Here is a 12688-nt window from a genome sequence, read left to right on the forward strand (position 1 = left end):
CAGTCTTTTAACATAGTCAGCAACCATTTCCTTACCGGCTGCCTCCCTGGCTTTGTAGATACATCAGTTCCACACAATATCCATGTTAGTGACAACTTATTGAAAGAATTATGCTGGGTTAACTTTCCTGTAAGTGGCAACTTCCTGTTGTTGCCCAGTTCGCCTTCTTTTTCCTCCCAGACAGAAACCCAGACACAAGATTAGTTCCACCCTCCAGTCTGACACTTACTTTTTTTCCTCAGGGCTCTCCACCTCCTACTCGGTTTGACTTGACACTGAGACGTGAAGCTTAGAGTTCTTTAATGTTGTTCTGAGTTTGTTTGTTTGTGACATTACTCTTGCTGTGCTCTTGGAGTAATGTTGGTCAGCCGGTCGTTCTTGGGAAACTTCAGCTTTTCTCCATTTGTGTATAATGGCTCTCACTGTGGTTCACCTAGTCTCAAAGTATTAAAAATGGCTTGTAACACCTTGGCGCATGTGATTAGAGGATCACCAGGGGGTCCTTTGTCCCTCCTTGGGGGGATACTCCCACTGGGTTTAAATCTGGGACTCTCGGCCATTTGACCTTAGAACTGAAGAAGCTTCTCGGATGAGAGGTGAAACGTCTTCAAGCAACTTAAAGAAGTCCAGACGCTTTTCTTTGCAAACTCCTTTGACTACGATGACCTGGATGACTGAGAACCTTCACAGACACTTGTAACCCTTTACAAAATGATAGATGCCCGTGTTACGGCCCTAGCAGTGCCGCCTCCTGAAGTTGTCTGTGTGGGCGTGTCCTACCATCTCTCCTGCCTTAGGTGCCACCTTTTTCTTCTGTGCAGCTGACTCTCGTCAGTAATTAAAGGGATTTAATTCAATTCAATTTTATTTATATAGCGCCAAATCACAACAAAAGTTGCCTCAAGGCGCTTTATATTGTACAGTAGATGGCACAATAATAAATACAGAGAAAAACCCAACAATCATATGACCCCCTATGAGCAAGCACTTTGGCGACAGTGGGAAGGAAAAACTCCCTTTTAACAGGAAGAAACCTCCGGCAGAACCAGGCTCAGGGAGGGGCGGCCATCTGCTGCGACCGGTTGGGGTGAAAGAAGGAAAACAGGATGAAAGACATGCTGTGGAAGAGAGACAGAGATTAATTACAGATATGATTCGATGCAAAGAGGTCTATTAACACATAGTGAGTGAGAAAGGTGACTGGAAAGGAAAAACTCAATGCATCATGGGAATCCCCGGCAGCCTACGTCTATTGCAGCATAACTAAGGGAGGATTCAGGGTCACCTGGTCCAGCCCTAACTATATGCTTTAGCAAAAAGGAAAGTTTTAAGCCTAATCTTGAAAGTAGAGATAGTGTCTGTCTCCTGAATCCAAACTGGAAGTTGGTTCCACAGAAGAGGGGCCTGAAAACTGAAGGCTCTGCCTCCCATTCTACTTTTAAATACTCTAGGAACAACAAGTAAGCCTGCAGTGCGAGAGCGACGTGCTCTAATAGGGTGATATGGTACTACAAGGTCATTAAGATAAGATGGGGCCTGATTATTTAAGACCTTGTATGTGAGGAGCAGGATTTTGAATTCAATTCTGGATTTAACAGGAAGCCAATGAAGGGAAGCCAAAACAGGAGAAATATGCGCTCTCTTTCTAGTCCCTGTCAGTACCCTTGCTGCAGCATTTTGGATCAGCTGAAGGCTTTTCAACGAGTTTTTAGGACATCCTGATAATAAAGAATTACAGTAGTCCAGCCTGGAAGTAATGAATTGAGGATTTAAGCCCAGAGAAAGATGAGCTCTGGGCCAGAGTGCCATGTGAATGGTTACAGCTAGTGAGCTGGGTGTTTTGCGGTTTGCAGCTAGTGAGCTGCATGTCTGTGTTTGCACCTAGTGAGCTGCTCTCTCTTTTTGACGTTTTTACGTTTTACTTTATTGAACAACAGTTGAGTTTTGTTTGTTTCCTTAAATGGTGATAGCGGCTTGTCCGTCTCTTTTAGTTGAATATTAATAAAACTCATTAATTTAACCATTTTGCCTCTGTCTCCTTTTTCTGGCCCGGACACATTTTGTTACTTCCCCCCTCATCGCCTGGACCCTTTTGGGGGAACATAACAGCCCTTGACTTTGTTTCTCAGGTGGGTTTTTTTTTTTTTTTTTAGAATGTAGCATGGTTTGTTGCTTTTTAACATCTTAGCCTGCTTCAGTTTGGCAGACAGCTTCTATTTAAGTGAATCAACAGTTCTGCCAGTAATCAGGCCCGAGTGTGTTTAGTGACCTGAATTTAGCTTTCCAGAAACTGATTAGTATCACTTGGCTACTACTTAACCTCTTAATTCTTAGGCAATAAGAGTGTACTTTTTCACATTGCTATATACTAGATATTTTGAGCATTGTCCTGATGTAAATGAATTCATCATTTACAATTTACACCCTGGTAACATCCATGTGACATGACTTTAGATCGAGGAAGTATCATAGTCGTGGGTCTGGTGACCCAGTGTTCATGTGTTTTTGAGTTTTGTTAATATTCTTTGAGTTGGTGTCATTTGTGATTTTACTTCTCTTAATTGTTTTGTGCTTATGTGATAGTTTTTAGGTTTTGTCCCTGTGTTTCACATTTCTTGTGTTTCCGTGTTCCATGTTCCATGTTCCTTCTCTGTCTTTCCAGATCAGTCAGTCCCCCATGTTTGTCTCTCTTCCTGTTCTCAGTGTTAAGCTTGTGTGTCTGCGTCCACATCTCCTTATTTGTTGTGCTTCCTGTTTTATTTTGATAGTCATTGTCCTGTGTTCAGTGTATTTAGTTTTGCCTCTCCTTTGTCTCGTTATGTCACATTTGTCACCTGTTCCCCATTCTCTCGTTTTCCTGCCTGTGTATTTAAGTCTTCAGTTTTCTCCTGTTTGTTGTCAAGTTCTCCACATTAGCTCTTGTCATGTCTTCCAAGTTCGAAATCCTTTGTCACGGAAAAGAGGGACCCAGACGCGGTTCCTTTTTCACAAAGGGCTGGTCCGGACGGGCCTAATCTGAGAAACATGGAAGACGTTATGTACCTTCATAGCAGACGGGAGGGCCAGCCAGACCGTCACTGGGTTCAGGACCTCCTGGATGGCCAAGGGGCCAAGAGACCGAGGGGCCAGTTTTTTTGACTCAGTCCGAAGAGGAATGTGTCTGCTGGAGAGCCACACCTGCTGGCCGACCTGATAGTCTGGGGCGGGAGTGCGACGGCGATCCGCCAATGCCTTGTTCTGCTCAGCAGTTCTCAGGAGCGCCGCTCGGGCGGCCTGCCAGACCCGATGACAGCGTCTCAGATGGTGCTGGATGGAGGGGACTGCCAGCTCTCCCTCGGAGATGGAGAGGATGGGGGGCTGGTACCCCAGCAATGCCTCGAAGGGCGAGAGTCCCGTTGCCGACGAGGTGCTCGTGTTGTGGGCGTACTCCACCCAGGCCAATTGGTCGCAGCAGGTCGATTGGTTAGATGAGGCGACACACCGCAACATGGCCTCCATCTCTTGGTTTGCCCTTTCGGTTTGACCATTAGTTTGGGGATGGAACCCGGAGGACAAACTGACCTGAGCTCCCAACTCCGAGCAGAACTCTTTCCAGACCCGCGAGGTGAATTGAGGGCCTCGGTCAGAAACGATGTCCTGGGGTATGCCGTGGAGCCGAAACACGTGCTGCGTCAGTAACTGGGCCATCTCCAGGGCAGAAGGGAGCTTGGGCAGAGCGATGAAGTGGGCGGCCTTGGAAAAACGGTCAACAATGGTTAGAATGGTGGTCTTACCTGAAGAGGGAGGCAAGCAGCTGACGAAGTCCAGGGCAATGTGCGACCATGGGCGTTTAGGAGTGGGCAACGGTCGCAGGAGGCCAGAAGCAGGTGAGTTGGTGGTCTTGTTCCGTGCGCACACCGGGCATGCCGCAACATAGTTCTGGACATTGAGAATAAGAGAGGGCCACCAAAACAAACGTTGTAGAAAAGAGACGGTACGACTTTTACCTGGATGGCACAAAAATTTGGCGGTATGTGCCCAGTGAATGACCTGACTACGAGCCGTGGCCGAAACATACAGTTTACCTTTCGGGCCCGTGCTGGGGTCGGGTTCCTGTCGCTGGGCGTCCCTGACCACCTTTTCAATCTTCCATGTTAGCGCGCCGACAATGCAGGTGGGGGGCAGGACGGGTTTCTCCTTTTCATCCTCGCCAGTCTCGGGTGCGAATTGGCGGGACAATGTGTCGGGCTTAGTATTCTTAGAACCGGGCCTGTAAGTAATGGAGAAGTGGAAACGAGTGAAAAATAAGGCCTACCTGGCTTGTCGGGCGTTGAGGCGCTTGGCTGCCTGGAGATACGCCAGGTTTTTATGGTCCGTCCACACCACAAAAGGCTGCTCAGTGCCCTCCAGCCAATGCCGCCATTCCTCGAGAGCCAACTTGATGGCGAGCAATTCCCGGTCGCCCACATCATAATTTCTCTCAGCTTGAGACAACCTACGGGAGAAGAAAGCACAGGGATGTAGCTTGCCTTCGACCTGTTGGGAGAGAACTGCCCCCACGCCTGAATTGGACGCATCCACCTCCACGATGAATGGCCGACTGAGGTCCACCTGGACGAGGACCGGAGCCGAGAAAAACAGGTGCTTGAGTCGATCAAATGCTTGCTGGGCTGCGGAGGACCACTGGAAAGACAACTTAGGAGAAGTGAGGTTGGTTAGAGGAAGGGCTACCTTGCTGAAATCCCTGATAAAGCGGCGGTAGAAATTGGCGAAGCCCAAGAACCTCTGCAACTCCCTGCGGGTCTTGGGAATGGGCCATTCCATGACAGCTTTGACTTTGGCCGGGTCAGCCCGTAAGCACCCCTGTTCCACAATGAAACCCAGAAAAGAAACCGTTTGCACATGGAACTCACACTTCTCCGCTTTCACAAAAAGGCGATTCTCCAACAGGCGCCGTAGAACCAGACGTACATGGTTGATGTGCTCAGTCTGCGTCCTGGAAAAAATCAGAATGTCATCCAGATACATGAAGACAAAATGGTTAATAAAGTCTCTAAGCACATCATTAATCAGGGCCTGGAAGACAGCAGGGGCGTTAGTTAGACCGAAAGGCATAACTAAGTATTCGAAGTGCCCCAGGTGGGGGTTGAAAGCCGTCTTCCACTCGTCACCCTTGCGGATGCGTACCAGATGATAAGCGTACCGAAGATCCAGTTTGGTGAAAATGACCGCCCCCTGTAACAGTTCAAATGCTGAGGCCAGCAGGGGGAGTGGATATTTATTCTTTACTGTAATCTTGTTCAACCCTCGAAAGTCAATGCAGGGATGCAGGCTTTTATCTTTCTTTTCCACAAAAAAGAATCCTGCTGCTAAAGGTGAAGTAGATGGGCAAATAATACCTGCGGCCAGAGACTCTGTTATGTAGACTTCCATGGTCTCGCGTTCCGGTTTGGAAAGGCTGTAGAGCTGACTCGTTGGCAGGAAGCGCCTGGGAGAAGGTCAATTCCACAGTCGTAAGGCCGATGTGGAGGCAAAGACAACGCCTTATCTTTGCTGAATACCTGGCCGAGGTCATGGTATTCGGAAGGCGCCAAGGTAAGATCGGGGGGCAAGGAACTTTTCACAGAACTGGTCCCGGGGCTATCCGGGACAGCGGCAAGTAAACACTGTTCATGGCACCGCATACTCCAGCCTGTAACACATCCTTTGGCCCAGTCGATTTGGTGGTCATGATGTTGGAGCCAGGGAAATCCCAGGACCAGAGGCATGTGGGGGGCTTTGAATACCAACAAACTGATTTTCTCAGAGTGATTTCCCGAAATAATGAGTGTAACCTCCTGAGTGCTGTGTGTGACGGAGGCAAGATGGCCGCCATTTAAGGCTGAGACCTTCAGGACTTCCGGAAGGAGAATTAGCGGCAAGCCTAATTTTTGGGCTAACTTCTGGTCTAGGAAATTTTGTTCTGAACCAGAGTCAATGAGTGCGCAGCAGGAGTGAGTGAGTGAAACATTAGTTTAGCAGGTCAGCTGAGGTGAGGGAACACCTTGGTTGTGGCGCCCGCCAGTATCCCCACAATTACTGACGGGCCAAGTCTTTTACTCGATCTGGACAGGAGTTGACAAAATATCCTCTTTTACCACAAAGAAAACACTCACCGGTCCGTTGCTTGCGCCCCAGCTTGGAGGAGGAAAGTTTGGCTCGGCCGAGCTGCATGGGTTGCTCTTCATCCCCGTGTTGCTCCTCTTCCTCACCTTTCCACATCAGAGTAGGGAGGTCCCTAGATGTACCTGTGCCCCCGACAGGCCGCCGACCATCCCCGGCTCTTTTGCTGAACTCCCGCATGTGGTTGTGTAAGTTAATACACATATTGATTAGAGCAGACAAAGTTTTAGGCAGTTCTTTGGTTGCCAACTCATGCTTAACGTTTTCGTTAAGGCTGTTGAGGAAGGCCCCACGCAATGCTTTCTCCTCCCAGCCCGACTCCTCCGCCAGGATCCAGAACTCCACGGAAAAGTCCGCAACACTCCTCCTACCTTGCTTCAGAGAAAACATGCGATGACCCGCAGCGTCAGAGCTAGCTCCTTTATCAAATACACAGCAAAACTTGTTGAGAAAAAGGTCATATGAAACAGAGGGCTGGGTACTTAATACTGCCTGTGCCCATTGAAGCGCCCGCCCAGTCATGAGTTGCACTAAATAAGCGATTTTAGCAGAATCAGAGGCAAAGGCACAAGTTTGTTGTCTAAACACAAGAGAACATTGCGTCAGAAAACCACAACTCTTCCCCAACTCGCCATCGAATTTCTCCGGTGCGGGGAGTGAGTACTCTCTCTGCCGCAGTGGAGGTAAAGGAGGAAGCGGAACGGCTGCTGCCGCATCTAGCAAAGGGGCGGGCTGTGCTGGAGCCATATTAGGTGAGGAAATCAACATACCTTTGAGCTCAGTTATGGCTTGCAAAAGCGCGGCTTGTTCCTTTGAAACGTGCTTCAGCATTTCTTCATGTCGCTCCAATACTTGCGCTTGGAGAGACAGCTGGCGTGAAGCAGAATCCGCTGGGTCCATGGTGGTGGGATTATTCTGTCACAGAAAAGAGGGACCCAGGCGCGGTTCCTTTTTCACAGCAAAACAGTGCGTTTATTTACAGTGAAATAGACAGATGAGTCCGACAATTCACTCCAAAGTGCAATTTTCCAATAGTGCCCGTCCTTTGCTCCCAGTGTTTTCAGTGCTGTAACTCCGTTAGTGTGTGCTCCCCAACTCGCTTCTCCGCTCGACTCTCCTGGAGGAAGAAGGAAAATCCACAGTTAGCCACACGCTAGCCGAATACCACGATCACACGTCTCGCACAGACTATACCAGTTAGGAGTAATAATCCCATGTCGACAGTCGCCGCGGGCCCAGGTTAAATACCTCTGTCTGGCCAGGGGGATGATTACCAACAGCTGGTCAGGTAATCAGCTGCAGGTGGGCCGGCAACAGCAAGGAGGGACCCCTGACGAAAGTCAGGGGTCCCTCCTCGCGACGAGAGTGACGAAAGTCGCCAGGTCACGCCTTTCCCATGGCGTGCACTTCCGTAAAGAGAGAGGGAGAAGCAAAACAGACACACACAAAAATAAAAACAAGCAAGGTCGTCCGGAAAGGACCGTCCGACCGTGACATCCTTAGTTCTAGTTTCTCTCAGTTTCCCTTACCTTAAGAATGGTTCCTTTATAGCATCTTTTCTACTGAGACCACTTACATTTACAGATGTGGACAAAATTTTTGGTACTCTTCAGTCAATGAAAGAAAAACTCATAATGGTCACAGAAATAACTTTAATCTGACAAAAGTAATAATAAATAAAAATTCTATAAATGTTAACCAATGACAGTCAGACATTGCTTTTAAACCATGCTTCAGTAGAATTATTTAAAAAATAAATGCATGGAAAAGGGCTGGACAAAAATGATGGTACTTAATATTTTGTTGCACAACTGTCACAGCGAGTGGGATGAGCCGTGTGTAAAGTAAAGTGTAAAGTGTGTTGTGTTAGTCCCCGAAGGGAAATTACTCCTCTGCATTTAACCCATTCACCCAGTGAAGCAGTGGGCAGCCACCAATGCAGCGCCCGGGGAGCAGTGTGTAGGAACGGTACCTTGCTCAGGGGTACCTCAGGGTAGCCGTTCAGTGGAGTCGAACCTCCGACCTTCCGATCATGGGGCAGACACTCTACCTACTGAGCTATCCCTGCCCTCCGTGTGGAAAATAATAAAGGAGGATCCAATCGCAGGCAAGAATGAAGGTGAGAGGGTGGTTTATTAAACACAAAATGAAAAGGACAAAACAGCAAAACGGGACCGAAACTATCTAAACTGAGAACAACTAAACTACTGACACAAACCAGGACCTGAACATGAAGGAGGATGAGCGGAGGTAGCAGGCGACGGACAGCAGGGAGACACACAGATGAAGCAGGGTAGATACGCAGACGGACCAGCAACTACAATGACTAAAGACGTGACTTAAATACACAGAGAAACACAGGGAGATTGCACACAGGTGGTGGACACAGCTGGGAGTAATTAATGAGACGAGACAAGAGGTAAAACTGAACACACTCACATGAGACGCAGACTTTCACAATAAAACAGGAAACAAGAACACTACACCAAGACGCAGACCTGACACTGAGAGACAGACAGAGAATGACACATGGAACCTGAACTCACACAAAACATGAGAACACAAATCCTAAATACAAATAAACAGAAACATGGAACTCTAATAACAATAATCATCAGCACCATCACCAAAACACCAAGATAACTGAAACACAGTACCAGAGAAACATAAAGAATAATCCATGATGCAAAAAGTAAACCAAAACATAATAAACTCAAAATACTGGGTCCAACGGACCCAGAACCGTAACAACAACCTTTTGAGGCAATCACTGCAATCAAACGATTTCTGTAACTGTCAATGAGACTTCTGCACCTCTCAGCAGGTATTTTGGCCCACTCCTCATGAGCAAACTGCTCTAGTTGTTTTCGGTTTGAAGGACACCTTTTCCAGACGACGTGTTTCAGCTCCTTCCAAAGATGCTCTATAGGATTGAGATCAGGGCTCATAGAAGGCTACTTTAAAATAGTCCAATGTTTTCCTCTTAGCCATTCTTGGGTGTTTTTAGCTATGTGTTTAGGGTCATTGTCCTGCTGCAAGACCCATGACCTGTGACTGAGACCAAGCTTTCTGACACTGGCCAGCACATTTCTCTCTAGAATCCCTTGATAGTCTTGAGATTTCATTGTACCCTGCACAGATTCAATACACTGTGTGCCAGATGCAGCAAAGCAGCCCCAGAACATAACCGAGCCTCCTGTTATGTTTCACAATAGGGACAGTTTTCTTTTCTAGATATGCTTCATTTTTCTGTCTGTGAACCTAGAGCTGATGTACCTTGGCAGAAAGTTACATTTTTGTCTCATCTGTCCACAGGACATTCTCTCAGCATCCAGAAGCTTTGTGGCATGTCAACATGTAGTTTGGCATATTCCAGTCTGGCTTTTTTATGATTTGTTTTCAACAGTGGTGTCCTCCTTGGTTGTCTCCCATGTAGTCCACTTTGGCTCAAACAACGACGGATGGTGTGATCTGACACTGATGGTTCTTGAGCATGAAGTTTACCTTGGATCTCTTTAGAAGTCTTTCTGGGCTCTTTTGTTACCATTCGGATTAGCCTCTTTGATTTGTCATCAATTTTCCTCCTGTGACCACATCCAGGGAGGTTGGCTACAGTCCCATGGATCTTAAATTTTGGAATAGCATGTGCACCTACAATCACAGGAACATCTAGCTGCTTGGACATTGGTCTTATAGCCTTGACGTTTAACATGCTTGTCTATGATTTTCTTTCCAATCTCCTGAGACAACTCTTTCCTTTGCTTCCTTGGTCCATGTTGACTGTGGTACACACCATGTCACCAAACAACACAGTGATTACCTGGAGCCCTATATATAGGCCCACTGACTGATTACAAGATTGTAGACACCAGGGATGCTAATTAGTGGACACACCTTGGATTATCATGTCTCTTTGGTCACATTATTTTCATTATTTTCTAGGGGTACCATCATTTTTGTCCAGGCCTGTTTCATGCATTTATTTTTTAAATAATTCCCTTGAAGCATGGTTGAAATCAGTGTCTGACTTTCATTGGTTAACATTTATAGAATTTTTATTTATTATTACTTTTGTCAGATTAAAGTTATTTCTGTGACCATTGTGAGTTTTTCTTTTATTGACTGAAGGGTACCAACAATTTTGTCCACGTCTGTACATTTACTTACATACAAGATTAGGGGTTGCCACCTCAGCATGCAGTCAAGTCTTGCTAATGACCTACTAGTTTTATTCAGGTGTGTTCCAGCAGGGAAACATTTAGAAGTTTTAGGACACCGGCCTTTGAGGACTTGAGTTTGACAAACTCTGTTTTAAGGAGAAACACCGTGCACACAGTGCAATACCAGAGTGCCACTATCTCAAAAAAAAAAAAAAAAAGAAAAAAAAAAAGAAAAAAGATGCAGTACAGTGTTTATCTTATGTTTCCAAAATTCAGAATTGATTTTCTCTCAAATTTCTCTCAGAAAAGCTTAATTTTACTGCTTTAAATGAGTGGACACTTATTTAAGTAGCTGTGTTCACCCGTTTATAACCGTTTCCTTTTTCATAGGTCTATGTTTCAACACCTCTTGCAGCTTCAGCTTAGTCTGACTGTATGACAGATGTATGACCTACTGCCCTCTGTCTGTGACACTGAAGTAACGTCACAATATCAGCAGAAAGTCAGAAAGTACTCTTTCTGACTTATCTCTTTGGCTCCCTCTCCTTTCCTTTTTCTTGATCTGCTCCCCATGCATTACAAACAGAAAACAAAACAAAACAAAAAACAAACCACAGAGGTTAAAAAAAAAAGAAGTAAAAGCTGTTCAGTGAACCAATACGGAACCGAAATGAGAAGCTTGAAAGGACCCACAAGTGTGGTTTGACAAAACATTATGCTACCTTCTTCACTGCTCAGTTGAGAGAATCATGACTTGTTCATTCCCTGGTAAAAACCCAAACATGTACTGTAATAGTTCAATTCAATGTAGCACTACAACTGAAAAGTAGACAAACCTGAACCGTGTTGTGTGACCTGTATGTTGGTAATGGTGTTTGTAATTCATGATTTCTGTCATGCGTGACTGCTGTTGCTGATCAGAACATAGCACTTTATGTATATGATATAAACTTGCAACTTGAAAAGTTAAGATGAATGTGTGTTAAATTTTGAGTCTACTAAAACCACTCAAACACTGAAAATCATTGAATTGTTAGTTTAAAAAACAGATAATTAATTTTTAACAAATCAGACTGTAACAGTTTTTTGTATGTCTCTGTAGCTTTAATAATATTTAAGTGTCCAGATATCCACAAACATTAAAGGACCTCTCCTTTATGTAAACAATGGTAGCCTACTATTCCTTGAACACTTGCAGAAATCACAGACAAAAAAGTGGAACAGTAGGATACAATGCAGGTGAGTGCTGAGATGTGAGAATGTGGAATATTAATAGTTACAAATGAAGTGATCCATGAGTTTAATGGATCTGAATAAGATGAAAAATAATTGTTTTGGAATTATTTCTTGACATTATGAGTGTAAAGTGTCTTTAAAGACAAGCTCAGTGATTTATTCTTATCTTTGCTTTTCTTCATCCTCCTCCTGAACAATCCACCCTGAAAACGATCTCTGGAAGAACTCAGTCTTCTAGGAAAACTCTCACATTATGTGGACTATCTGCTGCTCATAAGGAATTCTCGTTTCCTTTTCCACTTTCCTGCATTTTTTAAACATTTTTGTCTCTGAGCCTGTTGTGAGTCTTCCAGTTATGTGTTTAGCTGTGACAGAAATGCTCTTATTTTAGTCAGTTTATTAATCCACATACATGCAGCAATAAACCACATTGCTGGCGCGTGATGTACATAACTAAAATTATTGTGTATAGGTCATAGTCAGCTATGCTCATGTGGAATCGTTTGTTTAGACTGTAAGACTTAAAATGAAACTGCAATTGAGGTTTAAGTCTTATTGATACTATATTAACCTCACCTGCTTCCTACTGAAACTCTAACATCTCATAATCAGCAAGTCTGTATTTGTTAATGTAGTAAATATGTCACATTTTTCAAGGGTGTCAAACTCATTTTAGTTTATGAGCCACATTATAGTTATTTCTTGATCAACTATTAAATAGAACCTAAATAAACACACGTATTTTAAAAACAGATGAGCATTTGGAGAATTTTAACAGTACTTCCAGCAGAGACAGTTTTCATAGTTTTGTTTCACTGAAAATGCAACAAAACTGTCTCAGTTCTTCCATAAGTGTCTACAGTCATCTGAAAAAAAGAAATGTGAAATGAAACAGCATGGTCTCTGATTCCCAACCAGACCATGGGTGATGTCATTCCAGTAATTAAATGACTGTCAGGCTGATCACAGTTCTGTCTCTGCCTCAGATGAAAATTACGCAGTTACTCTTATAACGTGATTCTTCGGCAGCACAGTGTTTTTTAGTGCACAGAACAGTGAAGAGACTCCAAATCATGCCGGCCTCCTCTGTAATTTCCAATCGACCTTGTGGAGGGTTTGTAACAAATCTACAAAACGCAGCTTTGCTAACA

The sequence above is a fragment of the Oreochromis niloticus genome, linkage group LG18 (assembly GCF_001858045.2).
Source record: "Oreochromis niloticus isolate F11D_XX linkage group LG18, O_niloticus_UMD_NMBU, whole genome shotgun sequence".
Lineage (NCBI taxonomy): Eukaryota > Metazoa > Chordata > Actinopteri > Cichliformes > Cichlidae > Oreochromis > Oreochromis niloticus.